At 37.9% G+C, this 20921-nt stretch overlaps 1 long non-coding RNA gene across 1 annotated transcript in view; it reads left to right on the top strand.

The window, feature by feature from the left end:
• LOC122230536 overlaps positions 1-20921 on the top strand; it is a 178712-nt gene that overhangs the window by 86270 nt on the left and 71521 nt on the right. Inside the window, exon 3 of the long non-coding RNA XR_006207525.1 lies at positions 20280-20438. This is a non-coding gene — a long non-coding RNA (uncharacterized LOC122230536). The remainder of the gene's footprint in view (positions 1-20279; positions 20439-20921) is intronic.

Below are 20921 nucleotides of genomic sequence, written 5' to 3'. Positions count from 1 at the left end.
TTAAAGTCCCCTACTATTATTGTGTTATTACCAATGAGTTTCTTCATGATTGCTATTTTTTCTTTTAGTTTTTTTAATGTTTGTTTATTTTTGAGAGAGAGGGAGGGGGGGAGGGGCAGGGAGAGAGGGAGACAGAATCTGAAGTAGGCTCCAGGCTCTGAGCTGACAGCACAGAGCCCAATGTGGGGCTCAAACCCATGAACCACAAGATCATGATCTGAGCTGAAGTTGGATGCTTAAGCAGCTGAGCCACCCAAGTGCCCCCTCTTGATGCTTGTTATTAATTGATTTATATATTTGGCTTCTGTCAGGTTAGGGTCATAAATATTTTCAATTGTTATATATTCTTGTTAGATAGACCCTTTATTATGATATGCCTTTCTCCATCTCTTATTACAGTCTTAGGTTCAAAACCTAGTTTGTCTAATAGAAGTATGGCTACTCCAGCTTTCTTTTGTAGTCCATTTTCATGATAAATGGTTCTCCATCCTCTCACTTTCAATCTGCAGGTGTCTTTAGATCTAAATGAGTCTCTTGTAGGCAGCATATGGGTCTTTTTGTTTTTATCCGTTCTAATATCCTATATCTTTTGATTGGAACATTTAGTCCATTTATACTCAGCTTAATTATTGATAGATATGAATTTAGTGCCATTGTATTACCTGTATTACTTTACAGGTAGACAACCTGTAGATTGTCTCTGTTCCTTTATAGTCTTTGTTGCTTTTGGTCTCTCTTTCCCACTCAAAGGGTCCCCTTTGATAATTCTTACAGAACTGGTTTAGTGTTCACGAACTCCTTTAGTTTTTGCCTATCTTGGATACTATTTATCTCTCTCTCTATTCTGAATGACAGCCTTGCTGGATAAAGGATTCTTGGGGATTATTTTTCCCATTTAGCACATTGAATATATCATGCCACTCTTTTTTGTCCCACCAACTTTCTGTGGACAGGTCTTCTGCTAACCTTATGTGTCTACCCTTGTAGGCTAAGGACCTCTTGTCCCTAGCTGCTTTCAGAATTCTCTCTTTATCTTTGTATTTCATAAGTTTCACTATGACACATTGTGGTGTTGACTTATTTTTGCTGATTTTGAAGGGAGTTCTCTGTGTCTCTTGGATTTTAATGCTTGTTTCCTTCCCAAAATTAGTGAAGTTCTCAGGTATAAATTGTTCAAATAAACCTTCTGCCCCCTTTTCCTGCTCTTCTTCTGGAAATCCCATCATGCAGATATTATTGTGCTTTATGGAATTGCTGAGTTCCAAAATAGTATATTCATGATCTAATAGTTCTTGTTTCCTCTTCTTTTAAGCTTCATTATTTTCCATAATTTTGTCTTCTATATTACCTGTTCATTCCTCTGATTCTTCCATCCTCATGATTACATCCAGTTGGTTTTGCATCTTAGTGAACAGAATTTTTAAAATTTTGACCTGACTAGTTTTCAGGTCTTTTATCTCTGCCACAAGGTTTTCTCTGGTGTCCTGTGTGCTTTATTCAAGCCCAGCTAGTATTCTTATGACTGTTGTTCTAAATTTTTGTTCAGATACATTGTTTATATCTGTTTTAAACAAATCCCTGGCTGTGGTTTCTTCTTGATCTTTCTTTTGGGGAGAATTCCTCCATCTTGTCATTTTCTGTAGGTTTCTGTCTTTTTCATGTTATGAAAGGTATTTTGTTTCCTGCTCTTGAGAGTAATGGTACATTACAAAGGGGCTATACACTGTCCAGGGCCTGGTGCTTCAAGAAGTGTTTCTGGTGTATGCTGTGTGCACTCTGCTGTTGTGATTTGGCTGCTCTTTCCCCTAAGTCAGTCCTCTGCAGAGTTCCTCCTTTCAGTAGGGTGCATTTGGACCTTTAACTAGATATGCTTTGATTTGTTTGTTAAAACAAGCCTGATTAAAAAAAAAAAAAAAGGCTTATCCAAAAAAGGAGGAAAGGAGAAGTAACAACAACAAGAAAAAGCAAACAAAAAAAGCTATAATCCTGACTCCAAAGAAAAACAGGAAAAAAAAGCCTGATCCAAAAAACGAGAAAAGAAAATGAAAAACAAACAAATGAACAAAAAACTGTAAGCCTAATTCCAATAAAGAAAAAAAGAAGAAAACCTGGTCCTATTTCCACTAGAACTGAAGCTGACGTCTTGGAGCACTCTGATCAGTAGACTTTTTGCATGCAGGGTGCCTTTCTTGGTCCTCTGTGGGGGAGGCCCACTGTGCTGGCTCACAGTCAGACTTGTCCTAGTAAAGGTGTCCCTGCCAAGCACGGGGGTTGGGGGGAGGGGTTTAGTGTAAGTGCCCCCAGCCTCCACTAGGGGTGCTGTGTCAACCGTTTCGGTGGACTGTGGGGTGGATGGTGTCACCCTGTTCTCTCTCACCCTGCTGTTCAGGGACTCCTCACAGAAAAGTGAACAACCTCACATCTTTTGTTTCACGCTTCCATCAGATCCTTGCCCTCAACTTTTCTGTGCCCATGCCATCAACATGCCACCTACCAAAGCTCTCCTGTGTTTTATCTCTGGTGCGCAGATGGGATTCAAAACTCCAAATCTTAAAGAACTTAACAAGGTCCAGACCCACTGCCCTCCTCTAGGGGAGAACCTTGAAGTGCTGTTCCTGGTGTCATTCTGTCCCAGAAAGACAGCTGAATGCCCACATAGGTGCCTAGAGCTTATGTTGAAGCCCAATGGAAAGCTGCAACCAGATAATCTGCCTTCTGTGTGAGCCTCTGTCCCTTGCTATTGAATTGCCACTCAAGGGTGCCAGCTGGACCTTTGTCCTTGGAGAGGCAATATACCCTCTCCCAAATGCACTCCAGGAAGGGGAACGTTCTCTCACAGTGTAATCCAGGGGAACCCCACAACTCGCTGTCCACAGTCTCTTCCCAGAACTCCATCCTCCTTCTCCCCAGGGGCACAGCTGCCTGTTCAGATTTACTCTGGTGAATGGCTGAATGGTGTGGACCTTCAAAACCTCGGAATCTGAACTCCACTGTTTGTAGTAACTTGTGATAGTTCCTCCCGATACCCCATTCATTGGTTTTGGAGGAGTGACTTTCTTGTGCAAACCCAACCATCTACTCTCACTCCCCATCTCTCTTTTTCCTCTCCACGAAAAGAGTTCCCTCCATTCCACAACACCATGGCTTTTCTGTCCCTCAGTTCATGTCTCTGCACATGTGTCTGCTGTGTTTTCTACCTCAAGATACATAGATTGTTCTCTTAATCCTCCAATTGATTTCCTAGGTGTTCAAAATTATTTGATGTTGCCCTACTGTGTTCAAGGGATGAGGCAAGCCCAAGGTTCCCTTACTACTCTGCCATCTTAACTCCTCCTCCTCCTTTTTTTAATGTTTTGAGTAACCTCCACACTGTTTTCCAGGGTGGCTGCATCAGTTTGCATTCCTACCAACAATGCAAGAGGGTTCCCCTTTCTCCATATCCTCGCCAGTCCCTCATTTCTTGTGTTGTTGATTTTAGCCATTCTACCAGGTATGAGGTGATATTTCATTGCAGTTTTTATTTTTATTTCCCTGATGATCAGTGATGTTGAGAATCTTTTCACATGTCTCTTGGCCATCTGTATGTCTTCTTTAGAAAAATGTCTATTCATGTTTTCTGCATATTTTTTAGTCATCAACTGATAAATGGATAAAGGAGGTGTGTGCGTGTGTGTGTGTGTGTGTGTGTACAAAACATATATAAATGTTGCTATTTGCAATGACATGGATGGAGCTAGAGAGTATTATACTAAGGGAAATAAGCCCATTAGAGAAAAACAAATACCATATGATTTCACTCATGTGGAATTTAAGAAACAAACAAATGAACAAAGGGAAATAAAAGAGAAAGAGTAAGGCAATCCAAGAAACAGACTCTTAACTGTAAAGAATAAACTGATGGTTACTAGAGGGGAAGTGGGTTGGGAGATGCATTAAATAGGTGATGGAGATTAAGGAGAGCACTTGTGTGTTTTTTTTAATCTTTTTTTAAAAAAGTTTATTTTGAGAAAGAGAGAGAGCAGGGGAGGGGCAGAGAGAGAGGAGAGTGGGAGTCTCAAGCAGGCTCCATTCTGTCGGCATGGAACCTGACTTGGGGCTCAATCTCACCAACCATGAGAACCTGAGCCAAAATCCAGAGTCAGTCAGAAGTTTAACCAACTGAGCCATCCATGTGCCCCAAGGAGTGCACTTGTGATGAGCCCCAGGTTGTATGGAAGTGTTGAATCACTGTATTGTACACCTGACACTAATATTATACTGTATGTACAAACTTGGGGTGCCTGGATGGTTCAGTTCATTAAGTGTCTGACTTTAGCTTAGGTCATGATCTCACGGTCAGTTAGTTAGAGCCCTGCATTGGGCTCTGTGCTGACAGTTCAGAGCCTGGAGCCTGCTTTAGATTCTGTGTCTCCCCGCTCTCTCTGCCCACCCCCCACCCCGCAGCCCACTCACACTCTGTCTCTCTCTATATATATTTATATATAGTGGTTTTTCTTTTCCAATACATCCCTTTGTATGGAGGAGGAGAATCTTCACCTGCTGTTGCTCTAACATTTTCTAAAGACAGTTCACCATCTTCGTGTAATCTCTTACATTAAGGGTGGATACTGATCAATATGGGTCACCAGATTGCCCCATATTCAGCACCCCAGTCATCCCATGTAGTGTTCTCTTTCAGAAACATATCATTTATAAAAATGTATCTCTTTTTAAGTTCAGAATGAAGGGAAGTGAATAGAGAGAGGAACTAATAGCAAGAGGAGTTAGAGGGGTTTGGCTCGCAAAACTGTGGTATTCAAAGAAAGAGGGCTACTAGCTATCCTCTCCAGTAGACTATTTTTCTTATACCACGATGCCAACATGTTTTTGGGGTATTCTGCCTTTTAATTGACATACTCGTGGAAATGAAATGACATTTTCTTCTGAGTTTTTAACCATGCCCCATTCCCAAAATTGGGTATTTAGGTTCCTTTAAGTGAACTTGGAACTTCACTTCTCTGAGCTCCCATTTCTTTAACTGAAAAAAAAACTGAAAAAAGAAATGGTTCATTTCTTCCAGCTCTATGAGTTTTTGTCTAACTGCAGACCTTAAAACTGGGATCTTCAGGTACTGAGCAAAAATTCTTAAGAAATGGATCAAACTTTAGGCAACAAAAGGAAATCAAAGGCATCAAAATTGGCAAACATGAAGTCAAGCTTTCACTTTTTGCAGATGACATGATACTATACATGGAAAATCCGATAGACTCCACCAAAAGTCTGCTAGAACTGATACATGAATTCAGCAAAGTTGCAGAATACAAAATCAATGTACAGAAATCAGTTGAGTTCTTATACACTAACAATGAAGCAACAGAAAGACAAATAAAGAAACTGATCCCATTCACAATTGCACCAAGAAGCATAAAATACCTAGGAATAAATCTAACCAAAGATGTAAAAGATCTGTATGCTGAAAACTATAGAAAACTTATGAAGGTAATTGAAGCAGATATAAAGAAAGAAATGGAAAGACATTCCCTGCTCATGGATTGGAAGAATAAATATTGTCAAAATGTCAATACTACCCAAAGCTATCTACACATTCAATGCAATCCCAATCAAAATTGCACCAGCATTCTTCTCGAAACTAGAACAAGCAATCCGAAAATTCATATGGAACCACAAAAGGCCCCGAATAAACAAAGTAATATTGAAGAAGAAGACCAAAGCAGGAGGCATCACAATCCCAGACTTTAGCCTCTACTACAAAGCTGTCATCATCAAGACAGCATGGTATTGGCACAAAAGCAGACACATAGACCAATGGAATAGAATAGAAACCCCATAACTAGACCTACAAACATATGGCCAACTAATCTTTGACAAAGCAGGAAAGAACATCCAATGGAAAAAAGACAGTCTCTTTAATAAATGGTGCTGGGAGAACTGGACAGCAACATGCAGAAGATTGAAACTAGACCACTTTCTCACACCATTCACAAAAATAAACTCAAAATGGATAAAGGACCTGAATGTGAGACAGGAAACCATCAAAACCCTAGAGGAGAAAGCAGGAAAAGACCTCTCTGACCTCAGCCGTAGCAATCTCTTACTCGACACATCCCCAAAGGCAAGGGAATTAAAAGCAAAAATGAATTACTGGGACCTTATGAAGATAAAAAGCTTCTGCACAGCAAAGGAAACAACCAACAAAACTAAAAGGCAACCAACGGAATGGGAAAAGATATTTGCAAATGACATATCGGACAAAGGGCTAGTATCCAAAATCTATAAAGAGCTCACCAAACTCCACACCCGAAAAACAAATAACCCAGTGAAGAAATGGGCAGAAAACATGAATAGACACTTCTCTAAAGAAGACATCCGGATGGCCAACAGGCACATGAAAAGATGCTCAAGGTCGCTCCTTATCAGGGAAAGACAAATCAAAACCACACTCAGACATCACCTCACACCAGTCAGAGTGGCTAAAATGAACAAATCAGGAAACTATAGATGCTGGAGAGGATGTGGAGAAACAGAAACCCTCTTGCACTGTTGGTGGGAATGCAAATTGGTGCAGCCACTCTGGAAAACAGTGTGGAGGTTCCTCAGAAAATTAAAAATAGACCTACCCTATGACCCAGCAATAGCACTGCTAGGAATTTACCCAAGGAATACAGGAGTACTGATGCATAGGGGCACTTGTACCCCAATGTTTATAGCAGCACTCTCAACAATAGCCAAATTATGGAAAGAGTCTAAATGTCCATCAACTGATGAATGGATAAAGAAATTGTGGTTTATATACACAATGGAGTACTACATGGCAATGAGAAAGAACGAAATATGGCCCTTTGTAGCAAAGTGGATGGAACTGGAGAGTGTGATGCTAAGTGAAATAAGCCATACAGAGAAAGACAGATACCGTAAGTTTTCACTCTTATGTGGATCCTGAGAAAGTTAACAGAAACCCATGGGGGAGGGGAAGGAAAAAAAAAAAGAGGTTAGAGTGGGAGAGAGCCAAAGCATAAGAGACTGTTAAAAACTGAGAACAAACTGAGGGTTGATGGGGGGTGAGGGAGGGGAGGGTGGGTATGGGTACTGAGGAGGGCACCTTTTGGGATGAGCACTGGGTGTTATATGGAAACCAATTTGACAGTAAATTTCATATATTGAAAAAAAAAGAAATGGATGAAACTTTATACTTTCCTTCCTTCCTAATGACTTATGTATCTACCACATGTCAGACTTTGTACCATCTCCTTCTTTTCTTCTGCTTTAAGTTTTATGCCACATACTTTAGGTTGTTAGGGATGCCATAACAAAGCACCACTGAGTGGGTGGCATGAGCAATGGATATTTATTTTGCTACTGTTGTGGAGGTTAAAAAGCTGAGATCAAGGTATTAGGAGTTGATTGCTTTTGAGGCTCCCTCCTTGGCTTGTAGATGGCAATATTCTTCCAATGTCCTTTGTATATGTCTGTGTCCTAATTTTCTCAGACACAAGTCATAAAGACACAAATCATATTGGATGAAACCCTATTCTGATCACCTAATTTAACTTAATCACCTCTTTAATCATGTTATCTCCAAATACAGTCACGTTATGAGATACTAAGAGTTGGAATTTCAACATGTAAATTTTGGAAGGACATAATACTACATATGGACTCTGTACCTTGTCCTCTTTTTGCATATCGAAGTCTCTTAGCTGGGTGCATACTGAATACTGTTCGTAAAAATAGTTCAACTGTTACTCCTGAGAAAATTTGCATGAATATGATACACATAGGGACTTTTGTAGATGATACTGATAGCAGAATGTGTGTGTTTATAGAAGTATCTATGAAGGAGAAAGTTGGATATAAGAAGGAATACAAGGGGCAAAGATAAACTTTGTTCTTCCCTTATCCTCAGCCCTGATCAAGTGTTCTTGAGCCCATAATAAGAGAGTTTTTTAGGCAAACACTCATAAGACTAAGATAAATTCATCTTTTTTTTTTAGCTATGAAGATAAAAATGCAACATTTTCTTACAGAAATAGTGTTTCTTCTTCATAGCTTCCCCCGACACCTGATCTGACCACTTTGTCACAGATCACAGGACAGCTTTGGTGTTTTGGGGCTTAGTATAGCCCCAGCAGCAAATTGCCATCCATCACTCTGATGGAGAGAGGAAACAGAATGAAGAGGCAATATTGAAGCTGCTGGATGAGGATACCACAGTGGAAGAAAATGGAAACCATCTGAAATTGCAGGCAGCCTATAAGAGGATGGAATTGAAGTCATTCTTTCCAAAGATGCTAACATCTACTAAGAAACATGGAATGCTTGGAATTTATGTAAAAGAAACATCATCTATACCCCCAACTGGTGAAGCAATGACCATTTGGGTCACATTTGTTAACAATTGCTTGCTTCAACCATTTTTTTCTCCTTTTTTTTTCACATTGAATTTTGGTAAAAGATCTGTCACTTCCAAATTCTATGGAGCTACAAGCAAATAGTGCCTTTGGAGAATTCAACTTACCCTCTCATTCAGTGTTTTCTTTCAGTCATTTATTACATGTGAATAAATTGAAATCTTAGTATATGGTAGACTGCTTCCTCGTTTTCAAAAGTTATAGATAATTTTAATGTTAATAGCTTCCTTTAGAAGGGGGACAGATATTTAGGTATTTCGGGTGTTCTAGAAACTATTCGCAAATTAATTAGTATCAAAGAAAAAGTCTAAGTTATTTCATTTCTAGTCATTGAAAATCAGCAGGAAATATGTATAAGCCATAACATTTATCCTGACATCTGAACTATCAACTAAACAGCAGCAGATTAAGCTTCAAACATAGGATTCCAAGCTGGACTTCATGGTAGACAATCACCTTATGGTGTAGCAGATGACTTTTTAGCCTATACACAGGTATTAAACCTCAAAGATGGACAATTTCATGAAGGAAATCTTGGGGGGGGGGGAGAAATTTTACTAAATCCCTATGTTAAATAGCCTAGAATGCCCTCAAATGAATATCAGATGAAGAATATGTTTTCTCCCACTTTCTTTTGTGTTCACTTGACACCAATAGAAAGTAAATCAAAGTAGCTAAATTAAATATAGACAAAGCTTGATGTAAGGTTTCATGTATTACAAATGCATTGAGTAGTATAAGTTGAGAAACATGATGAGGGAAGGTATTTTCTATAAACAGTAGTGGGTGTCTGTTATTGGAGATGTCAATGAAAATCCCATTTTTCTGAGTAAGAAGAAAAAATGGGGAGCCAGTTCCTTTCATATTTTATTCAAAAGAAAAGATGTGAAAGGAATTGACTGAATATACATAATCTGACTATAAAGTCCATCTGAAAAAAAGATTCAGATGTTTCTCAAGACATGATTTTTTAAAGTAAGTGACTTCAGAAGTCAAAATATGAATTAGGGAGATAGTTGTAAGAACTTTCCAAAATTGAATATATGACCAAGGACTTAGGATGTTTTAAAATTTGACAGCTAATTTGTATTAAAGTATGTTATGGATGCCAGACCCAAATAAGTAGAATAGATTTTAATGTTTCTTTTGAGTGAGATTCAGCACATTGGACAGGGAGACCAGTACTGTCTAGAAAGCTTTTATTTATATAATCAACTCTTTATTATGGAATAATAACTGGAGATATTGAACCATTAGGGTAGATTAAAGAATCATAGGAAAGAAAGTTATCTTGGTTAAAAGAAGTTTTTATTGGGAACAATAGAGTTTTGATTAGTGTATACTCAACTAACTGATGCTTTCTTAGACCATTATGGAGTACTATGAACACTAGAATTTTCCCAGGGTTGTTTTTTTTTGTTTGTTTTTTTTTTTTTTAGTGTGGTTCTTTCCACATTCATTATTCTGAGAATACTCAAATTCTATAATCTGTAATTTTGTGTCCTTCAATTATGGATATTTTCTTTGATAATTTATTCATTAAAATCTCTTTCTTTTAATTACTATTAGTTAGATGCTGATCCTATAATTTTTATATATTTTTTACTGCCATATTCCTCTTCTTTGCATTTTAATCCTACTTTCTGGGTGATCCTCATACCTTGTTTTTCTACATCTACATTTTACTTTTTTTTTAAAGCATTAGCTGTTTGACTTCAATTTCTAAGAATTCTTTCTTGTTTTGATTTTCCTCTTTTTGTAACATATGCTTTTATTTGAAGATTACAGCATCATCTTAACTATCTGAAGGTTTTAAGTATTTATTTGAATATCTATTTGCATTATCTCTATTGTCTCTGTTTCTTGTATTAGATTTGCTTGGTTTGCTTTGGTCTTTCTTTTCCTTATTGGAAACTTTCCTTGAATATGTGTTGATATTTGTTTTGTACAAGAGTGTGGAACTGAAAGCTGACTGAAGTTCTGTGTGCATGGGTGTGACATGCCAAGTAGTGAGCCTCCTTTAGAACAACTGGATGAATTTCCGTGTCAGATGCAACAAACGTCGGTGTTTGTATATCAGGTTTCTAGCTCCTCTAACCTGTTGCTTAGGGGCTGTGAGCCTTACTGCTGATGTTCAGGAAGCAGGTTTGACAAAGAGGCTGGGGTCTCACTACTTAGTATTCACACTTACACTTAATGTCTTCATCCTCATTCTGGAATCTCATGCTTTCCCTCCTCTGTGCTTAGTGTTTCAGTCTCTGGAGCTTTGCTGACCCAGTTTCTCTGAAATAAATTCCTTCTTGTTCCTGGGATTGAAAAAGGGAGGCAGTCATCTGACGCTACAGGTTGGAGTTGTTATTAAGGGCCTAACAACTCCATATATAGGCTTTCAGACCCCAGGCTCCCAGTGAGTCTTGATTTTTGGCCTAAACATCATACTGTCTTTGCTCTTTGATTTTTATTTAAAAATGGTTACATACTGAGTCCTACTAATAGAACTTCCATATTTCACTGGTCCTATCACTAACGTGTCCTGTTCTCCACAAACTTCCACTCTCCTCAAACTTGTAGACCTGTCATCTCCTCATTTATCCTTAGTGGATGGCATCACTTTGGACCTCCAAGCCATCCAATTCTTCTGACTTCATCACATGAAAACTTTGTTCCCTCCTTTCTCCATCTGGAAATACAGGGTCCTGGATTTCATCCTTTACTGCTTCCTCAGTACCCTCTTTTTATTATTTCTTCTTTTTCCTTTCACTTTTCTTTGCCCCATCTAATCAACATTTTAACATGCTTTAAGCCTCTGTCTTGAGGGAAAACTGACTTTTCTTGAGGGAAAACTTTCTGAATTTCACATTTCCCTCCAATTACTAACTTACTTTTCTCTTTACCATCACAGAAAAGCTACACTTGTTCTTTCCACTTCCTTACTTCTTATTTACATGGAAACCTATTATAGTCTGATTTTATACTTATCACTCTATAGAAACTATCCTCATTGAAATAAAAAAAAATTAAAAATGGCTTTTCTGTAGCCTGATATAGTGGACATTAGCCCTTAAAGTATTTAACTATATTCAATTTTTAGCAGTCTTGAGTAATCCTATATTCTGGAAACACTTTTCCTTTGGTTTTCATGATAACCCAGTATCAGTCAGGATGCGTTACCTTATGCTACAATATAAAACATCCTTTATATTCATAGCAGATTGAGTTGGGTTCTGATCTGCCTTGTCTTTACTCTTAGACACAAGCTGATAGAGCAGACATTATCTGGAACATGGGCAACTATTAAATCAAAGGGAAAGTGAGAGCATGATAAATCGGATACTAGCCCTTTTAGCCTCATTTAGAAATTAACATATGCCACATCTGTTCACATTCCTTTGGCCAAACGTGTTGTGTGATCTCAATTATCTCCAAGGAAGCAGAGAAGTGCAAACTTACTAAGTACTTACTGGAAGTAATTTGGGAAAAGCACTGAAGAGAACCATTACCACCTTTTTCCATAAAACTGCCCTAAATATTTATATCTAGGCAAGCGATATAAACCAAAATACACAATAGTTGGAAGTGTCATTTTAGCCATTTTACCAACTGAATGAATCAATCATGATTAAGTAATAGCCACATATATTAGGAATAAATATGTTTAGAATACTGCATAAATTGTAATGAAATCTAAATACATACCTCCATTTATTGTATTTCCACTAAGTACTTACTGTATGCTTGGCACAGTGACAAATGATGAAGAGTAAACAAAATATAATAGATATAGGGAAATACTGCATAAATCCTGTAATTCTTGGTTTTGTTCCTTATTCATCAATGAATTACAAAAAGTGAACTTATAAAAAGTGAACCTGAAAATACAGTTACTGTTGCCCACAAGATAGAAATTTGAGCATTAGCTGGAAATGGGAAGCTCTAGCCGGCAAGAGCAGAGAGCATTCCAATTGTAAAAATTCTTTAAAGTTCCTGTTTAAAAAAAAAAAATCACAAGATTTTTCAAGTGCTTCTTGAGAACATGCTGAGATGGAAAGAAAGTTAGATGAAAGATAGTGACTGGGAGCAGACAGTAACTCAGAAGTCTAGTTATAAAATACTTTTTAAGGTGGAAAAACCATGCTAGCACTTCCAAAATCAGGCCAAATTCATTTTAGCTTATGCAGTTGTTTCCTACTGAGTCAGTGCACTATAGAAGGCAGAGACATCCAACACTTCTGTAATAGGTCAAAGAAAAGAATGTGTGACTGGAGGAAAGAGCGTGAGGCTCTTATAGCAAGGAGGGCTGCTCCAAGATCACCGCATGGAGACCTTACAGGGTGACTTTTTTATCTCAATTGCAGGAAAAATGTTATGACTCAATTTACATGGTTAGGAATTCATTTAAACAGGTCTGTCTTTGGTTACTTTTTGGAGGTCCATGATTATTTTAGTTGGATCTTTAGGACTACAGGTGCCCTTCAACTGGAGGACATTTGAAAAAGTGAAACATTGATATTTATTAAATAAAAAGGGTAACTTGAGTTGGAGGACACATATACCTACCTCATGGGGCAAATGCAACTGTTATCAAGATGCTGTGTGATTGTCATGTTAAACAATCAGCATTGTCCATCAACAGGCTCTCCAGTCTGCTTTATCTGGGATTCTCTTAAAGGCTCACATAGGTGTTCGATATAGAAACAGCTAGTCAGCTGGGTAAAATAAGGAGAGTTCTGGCTGACTTCCTTTACCAAAGCCAGTCTCTGATCTCACATCTGTCCTTTATGCAGGAATATCCCTGGCTCTGTTTTTATATAGCTCTTCAGTAGACCATTAGAGTTGACTCAGGGGAACCAGAGGAAAGTGGCACATGTCCCACCTAGACCTACTTCTTTGGTTATTCAGTTGTTGGGGAAAGTGTAAAGGCATGATCTCCTGTTGAGACTTGGCTCATGATAAATAGAAGAAAATATCCATATTAGGAGAGTAGTTGCAAAGTCCAAGTTAAATATGACACCCTTCCTCCCCTCAGGTTCCCATATGTGGATATGTGTGCTTAACAGAAGGACTAAAACATTTCTAGTTTCATTTGGCTTAATTTGGCACATGTGAACACAGTTTCTCTTCTTGGAGTGGTTGCTGCTCTCTGGCCAGGTTCCAATGATCTCACAGTAGAAATTTTCAATGTTAAATTTTATGTGTGTGAAACATTTTAGAGATTTAAAAATTTTTTTTATTTACTTTAAGAAAAAAATGACAACATGAAATAAAATACTAGCACTTCTATTAACAACTTGAACTGAATCATACACATAATATAGTAATATAGATGATATCAAATTTAAGCAAATACAGCCACTATCACACTTTGCCCCAGATACTTTTTTGTATATGCAAGATGGCATTTCTGTAAGAGTGGACATTTAAAATGTGACTGGCCTTGCATTCTGTCTACAAACTGAATATTCAAATGAAGTGAATAGCCCCAAAATGTATTTCCAGTTGTTCAAGTAAACCCATGTTTACCATAATTCAATTCAGTAAACACACAGTACATACCTCAAAGTGCGCAGCTCAGGGGTTAAAAAGATGGACAGCTACTACTAATTTTGCCATCTTAAGCAAGTTATTTCACCTTCTGTGTCTCATTTTCCTCTTCTGTAAATAAGGATAATGTAACTACCCAGAGTTTCGGTGAGGATTAAATGATTTAACATATGTAAAAAAGTGCTTACAGCAAGGCTTGGCACCTAGTTAAGGCTCCATAAATTGTGGTTATTGCTGCTATTGGCCTATTCCAAAAATTGCCCTAGGTGCTGTAAGACAAAGATGAATGAACAATAGTCCTTACCTCCAAGGTGTAGAAATCTAAGAGGTATGTAGTGAATTATAATTCAACTCAGGCTGCTATAAGGGCTCGAACAGAGACACAAAGTATAGTTGACAGTATAGGGGAAGGTCAGGCTGATGACAAGGGCTACATTTGATTTGAATCTTAAATGATGGGTAAGATTCTGACAGGAGAAAAAGGGAATCATCAAACATTCTAGTCAGAGGATACAAACAGGATATAAACTTATAAAGATAGATAGAATGTAGCATATAGTATCAATGTAACTGACAATTGTTTCCTTTGCCTGGTGGCAACCATGGCTAATCTATTTCAAAATCCTTCCCTGCTGATCCTGATTTGCCGGAGAGTTCTTAACATAGGGCTCAAGAAACAGCTACTTTTGACCATTTTGGCTTGAGTAATGAAATCTGTTTGCCCCCTCAAATATATGATAGCTTAGTGGTAGGAGTGAGTGTAGTAGTAGATAAATTGGGAAAAGTAAAAAAATAAATAATAATGACTACCATATATTGAGTATTCATTATGTGCATTCATATGTGCTAATTTAATTCTCACAACAAATATGTAAGGTAGGTATTCTTCTTTCTATTTTATATGTAAATAAACTGAGACAGAGGGTTAAGAACTATTTCCAAGTTCACTTAGCTAGAAAATGTTGCAGTTTGGGGTGCCTGGGTGGCTGTCATTTAAGTGACTGACTTCGGCTCAGGTCATGATCTCACAGTACATGGGTTCAACACCCACTTCGGGCTCTGTGCTGACAGCTTGGAGCCTGGAGCCTGCTTCAGATTCTGTGTCTCCCTCTCTCTCTCCCCTTCCCCTGCTCATGTTCTGTCTCTCTCTCAAAAATAAATAAACATTAAAAAAAAAGAAAGAAAAAGAAAATGTTGGAGTTAGAGTTTAAAACCAGGGCTTTTAAAATTTTAAAGCTATATTCTTAATCACTTTACAATATTGGATCTCTTTAAATAACAAGGAATTAAGCCAGCCTTTAATTTCATGTTAAATTTTTAAAAAGTCTATTCTGCATATAGAGGGAAGCTACTGAAAGCTTCTGAACAGAAGAATATCTTGATTGCATTTGTGCTCTAGGAACAAAACTCTGGTGGCAGGATTAACAATATTGGAAGTAAGGATACTGGAAATGGAATGATCAATTTATTGGGAGAAAAATGGGGATATGAATGGAAGGGAGGTAATAGAATCAAATTATAGCTTCAAAGTGAAAGTCCTAGGGCTTGGATGCATGGAAAGAGGGACATTTATGAAATTTTACATGTGGCAACTTGACGATTGATATGGGCAGGAAGGCAATAAATTAAGTTTGAGATATTGGTAGAATATAGAGAAAGGAATTTTTGGTCAGTTTGACTCTCTTTTTCTTTCTTTTCTTTCTTTCTTTCTTTCTTTCTTTCTTTCTTTCTTTCTTTCTTTCTTTCTTTCTCTTTCATTTGTATAAATAAGATTTAACATGGTTGGTTTTGTTCTTGTCAAAAAATAGTGGATACTGTGCTAATGAAACTCTAATCTTTAATCTACATCAAGAATGGGCACATTCCAGGGCTCCTGGGTGGGTCAGTTGGTTGAGCATCTGACTTCAGCTCAGGTCATGATCTCATGGTTTGTGAGTTCGAGCCCTGCTTCGGGCTTTGCGTTCACAGTCTGGAGCCTGCTTTGGATTCTCTACCTCCCTCTCTCTCTGCCCCTCCCTTGCTCTCACACTCTCTCTCAGAAATAAATAAACATTAAAAAGACTTAAAAAAATAATGAGCACATTCCTTAATAATATTAAAGAATACGTGTGTGTGTGTGTGTGTGTGTGTGTGAGAGAGAGAGAGAGAGAGAGAGAGAAGGAAGGAGAGGGAGAGAGAGAAGGAGAGAATAGAGTTGTAGGACCTAATTTAAAAGGGCTGTTTGATATTATCAGATAAATTCTCCAAATTTCTCATTAAATCACTTCTTTATAAGCAACAAGGTAGATTTATTATGTCGTTGTCATTCTTCCATGGTAGAGAGTCCTTGCCCAGTCAGAAATAAAATCAGTGCCAGGGCTCTCAGCAGTCTGACCTACTTAGCTAGAATTTTTATTGGGTTTGTAGCTGAATTCTGCTGAGAAGGTGTCGGAATGGTAGCTCCTGAGGCAGACAGACAGTAGAATGCTTAGTGTTGTTGGAAAGCCCAGTCAGTGCAGGTTCCTGAAGCTTGGTTCCTCTCTTTCTTTAACCATATTGGAATCCCTTGAATTCAGTAGAGCATGGCAAAGTGTGAAGGGTGTTTATGTTTTTATACCAACTTTAAACAGCAATTACAGTTTATATTATCGTGATGCCCAGGAATTTACCGTTCTAAATAGTATTTCCATACAGCTGGTAGATAATGCATGGATTGTCCCATAGAAATTTACTCTAGTAAAGCAGTCAACACAGATGAGGAAACATTAAGGAGAGAACAATCATATAGTAAAACCAAAAGCAGTATATAGACATGGAGATATCATTAGATTGTGAGGAAACAACACCCACTAATTCTTATACTGAACTTCAGGTGTGGTCATTAATAAACTTAATTTTTATATTACAAATGCTGGAATTCCTAATAACTAAACATTTTTTTATTAAAACAATTAAAATCGTTTATAATTCAGTGAGAATGAAAAGTAATTTGTCTTTCTTACAGACAGCTGTTAAGCAGCCAGTGGACCTTAGTGTAAATTACTTACAAAAAGTTTGTCATGTTCACAGAGACTTAGGGTTCCTAGTAAGGAACATGCTCACTGTTCTTAAGGAATTTAGAAAGTAAAAAGAGTCAAGGGAGATCTGTAATAACCATGAATGCTTTAAAAAAAATTTTTTTTAACGTTTATTCATTTTTGAGAGACAGAGTATGAGCGGGGAAGGGGTTAGAGAGAGAGGGAGACACAGAATCTGAAACAGGCTCCAGGCTCTGAGCTGTCAGCACAGAGCCCGACGCGGGGCTTGAACTCACAGACTGCAGATCATGACCTCAGCCAGAGTTGGATGCTCAACCGAGTGAGCCACCCCGGTGCCCCTGCATGCTTTTGTGTCGAACAGTAATTAAAGGGAGTTGGAGACCTAGAGGCAAATTGCTTATGTAGAGGTGATGCAAATATTTATTAGAAAAAAAAAAATCTCCCCTGAAAATTTCAGGTCCTGATCTCCATGCTGAAAGGATTCAAGAAAGGAGTTCGTCATCCACCTCCTAAAGGAGAAAGGTTTCAAAATTGATTAGTGTTCTTAGTGCTATTGAATTTCCATATGATATCAGCATAACTTTAACTGAGGTATCATTAGTTTAGAAAACGTAAGCAAATTAATGACTAAAGATTGAGTAAAATGTGGTTGCCAATAACTTTATGAACATCTGTCTTCAGAAGCACGTGATTATCGGTTCAAAATTGCAGGGAAAAAGTGACAAGTAATCGGGGTCTTGGCTGTAATTTTCATATTTGGGTTGGGAGCCAGCTTCCTCGGAAATCGGCTTGGTAGTTCCCTCTCCTTCCATGTCCTTGGCTCAAGGAGCAGTTGCTTGTCTCTGGAGTCCAGCTGTGAAGAATTTAAGGGAGCCCTCTCCAGGAGTGCCAGCCCCAGGAATGTTCTCCATGCACACTTCTCCCAGAAGCTTAATGTGGCAAAGCTCACCACAGGACCATCTTTTTATTTAGACTCTCCAACAAATGTAAAAATATTTGGCATGCTCTTTCCACCTTTGCTACTATTCATTTAGTCTTTGCCTCTGAAAAGTATTGCCAAGAGAAAAGTTTCCTGTGTTTATTTTATTTCTAGCATGACATCTTGCTTTGAAAACTTTGAGTATGTGTATAGGCCGAGAAAGAAAAAATTAGGCTCCACTTTTTCCCTCTTTGCATTAATACACAGTCTAAAGAGGAAATTCAAGATAAATAATGAAAGTCATAGCCTTATAAAATCTGTAGAGTATATATGCTCGCCTGATGATAGATACTTCATTGCACTTTCAAAGGTGCCCTGATGGCAAATAACCTTGGAGGGAACCTTGGTAAAACATTAAAAAGCAAAACAAACAAACAAACAAAACACTAAAACTCAAGTTTGAGTTCTTTATTCAGAAATTGGAAAGATTTGTATGCATTTTTTTTTAATTGTTGTTGGGGTAGACGGGGAGTAGCCAGAAGTGTTAGGGGCTTTTTGTTTGTTTTTAATTTTGGTACCCAAGACGTTATATTCAATCATAGATAACAAAAGAAAGAAATAGGTTCTGAGGTTGAATGCTCTTACAACGATGAAGGATCTGGATATCTTGATGTGGAGTAGAGGGATGATATTATCATGAGCGGACCTGTCCCTGGGGTTTGACATAGTAAGTATATCAGAAAGAGGCATTAGATAGAGAGAAATTTAAACTGGTCAGGAAAAGGCAATAAGAAGCCTTCCAGATACCACTTAGTTTGCCCCATGGTGACCAAGGAGCTCTACATAAAAGAAATGCTATGATCTCACTAATTGTAAAACCTACAGTTTTAGAAAACTAATGGATTTTAGTGAAAGAGAAATTCATAGCTGAAGAAAATGACAACCATGATAAGATACTGAAAAGTCAGTTTTTCTACAGCAGGTAGCATGGACTCTGTAATGAACTAAATACTGGGAAATTTAATTTGAATTTTCCAAACTGCATGCCCAGATATGTCTGACTGAAACATATTTTCAGAAAGCTATAAAGCAACCATATTTCTTGACGAGGACTGATAGTCTGCTTACACAAAGAACTTTTATTATTATTTTTTAATCTGAAGGCTTCAAAGGATAATTATAGAATTCATTATCATATTACCATTTACCATTAGAATGAATTGGTGGTGGGAAAATGATTAATCTGAAAGTTCCATTGAGTCAAAAAGTTCATATTTTCTACTTTTAATCTAGGATTGTTGTGTTTTCTTTATTGTTTTAAAGTTAAAAGAAATTTAGTTATATTTATCATAGAATATGCCAATATTTACAGCATTTGATATTGTATTTCAAATGATGAAAATATTACCAAATTGTATTTTTTTTGAAAAATACTTGAAACAATAAAATTCCAAGACAGCAAAATGATTCTGCTCACTTTCTGGATATCAAATCTGTGACCATATGACCATACCGAAAGATTTTGTCAATACAGTAAGGAAAAAGAACAAAACGTAGCCTCAGAGAACTGATTAATTTAAAGGAGTAATGCCTGGTATTATCACAGAGAACCTGAGAAAGTACAAGACATGTTTGCCAAAAGAGTGCAGACCTAGAGAGGATTGTATGGGGCATGACACATGAAACCCAAATACCAGAAAGAAGATGTGGAGAAGGGGGTCCTGGATATAAACGCTAATTTTAGAAGGAGCAGGACAAGAACATTAAAGACAAGTATTGTCTACTTTGGAACTCTGTCTAGTTTGTGGTGTGCCTACGTTAACATTACAGGAGCCAGAATAGACTAGATGTCCCAGCCTTCATTACCCCCATCATGGCTCCGTGAAGAGATTCAAAAGAAAGACAGTAATCCCTGCCCTGTTTTAGCTGCTGAAGTCATTCCCTGAGCCCTTAAAACTGTCAGACGTGGCGCTGAACCCTTACTTCTCAATTTCATCTATCTTCCCACTAGTCTAATTATTGTGAATGATATCTCCCACCTGACCACCCACCCTGTTTTTTGTTTTTCGCTTTTTTTGTTTTTGTTTTTTTAGCAGAAGATACTGAGACTCTTGGTTTAATGACTTCAAGTTCAAACAAAAAATAATAGAACAACCGGGGTTTAAACCTCAAGCTATCTGACTGGGAGGTTCTTGCTGTGTCCCAGTGCCTTGAGACACAGGATCTATCAGAGAAATGTCTGGAGAACTTGATGCTGTTTGGTCTCCAGGCTCTGAGCACAGCCCAGAGCAGCAGACCTCTCTCTCTAGCTGGGGCAGGAATTGAACGAAAATTCCTGGGACTTCACTTCCTCTAGTCAGTCTCAGGCCCTTCTCTTCTGCTCTCTCTCATCAGACTCTAAGATGCAAATATCCTACTTCTGCTTCAAAAAGAGAAAATGGGAATTGGAAGGAGAACACAAGTCTTAAAGAGACAAGGCAATGAATGCCCATGGAAGTTTCTCCATTTCCTCAGCCTCTCACTCACTGCCTAGCTCCCGGCATCAAAGAGCAGGTAAGGAAAATCAGGGTTTGGAGGGACAGGGGCTCTTCACCCTCTGCTTTGTTCCGTATATCCCCAACTCGTCTTGAAATTCATTGTCTCTTTCTCTAGCTATGACATAGCCCTTTAAAGACAGATTTCTTGTTCTTGGAATTTGGCAGGGAAGGAGGCAAGACTTCATAACCAGGTGAATTATTATATCCTGTAAGGATGTCTACACTGCAGTTCTAATTGTGGCGATTGCTACTTATAAAGTAAGGTGATTTTTTTTTTTAATTTTTTAAATCAAGCTCCTGAAAATCCTCAGTGCAAAGAAAGTTTATAAATGACAGTAATTGGAATGAAGCTACTTCTAAAACTTGTCTTAACACAGAAGGATTTTTCTTCTTCTAGAGCATCCAGTGCTTTACCCCAGATAGATAAGATAGTTAATCCTCTTTGCTCACTTACTACTCTTCTGCCCTGTCTATGAACACACTGACTAACCTTTCCCTG

The sequence above is a fragment of the Panthera tigris genome, chromosome C2 (assembly GCF_018350195.1).
Source record: "Panthera tigris isolate Pti1 chromosome C2, P.tigris_Pti1_mat1.1, whole genome shotgun sequence".
NCBI lineage: Eukaryota > Metazoa > Chordata > Mammalia > Carnivora > Felidae > Panthera > Panthera tigris.
This window is presented reverse-complemented; position numbering and strand designations above follow the sequence as displayed.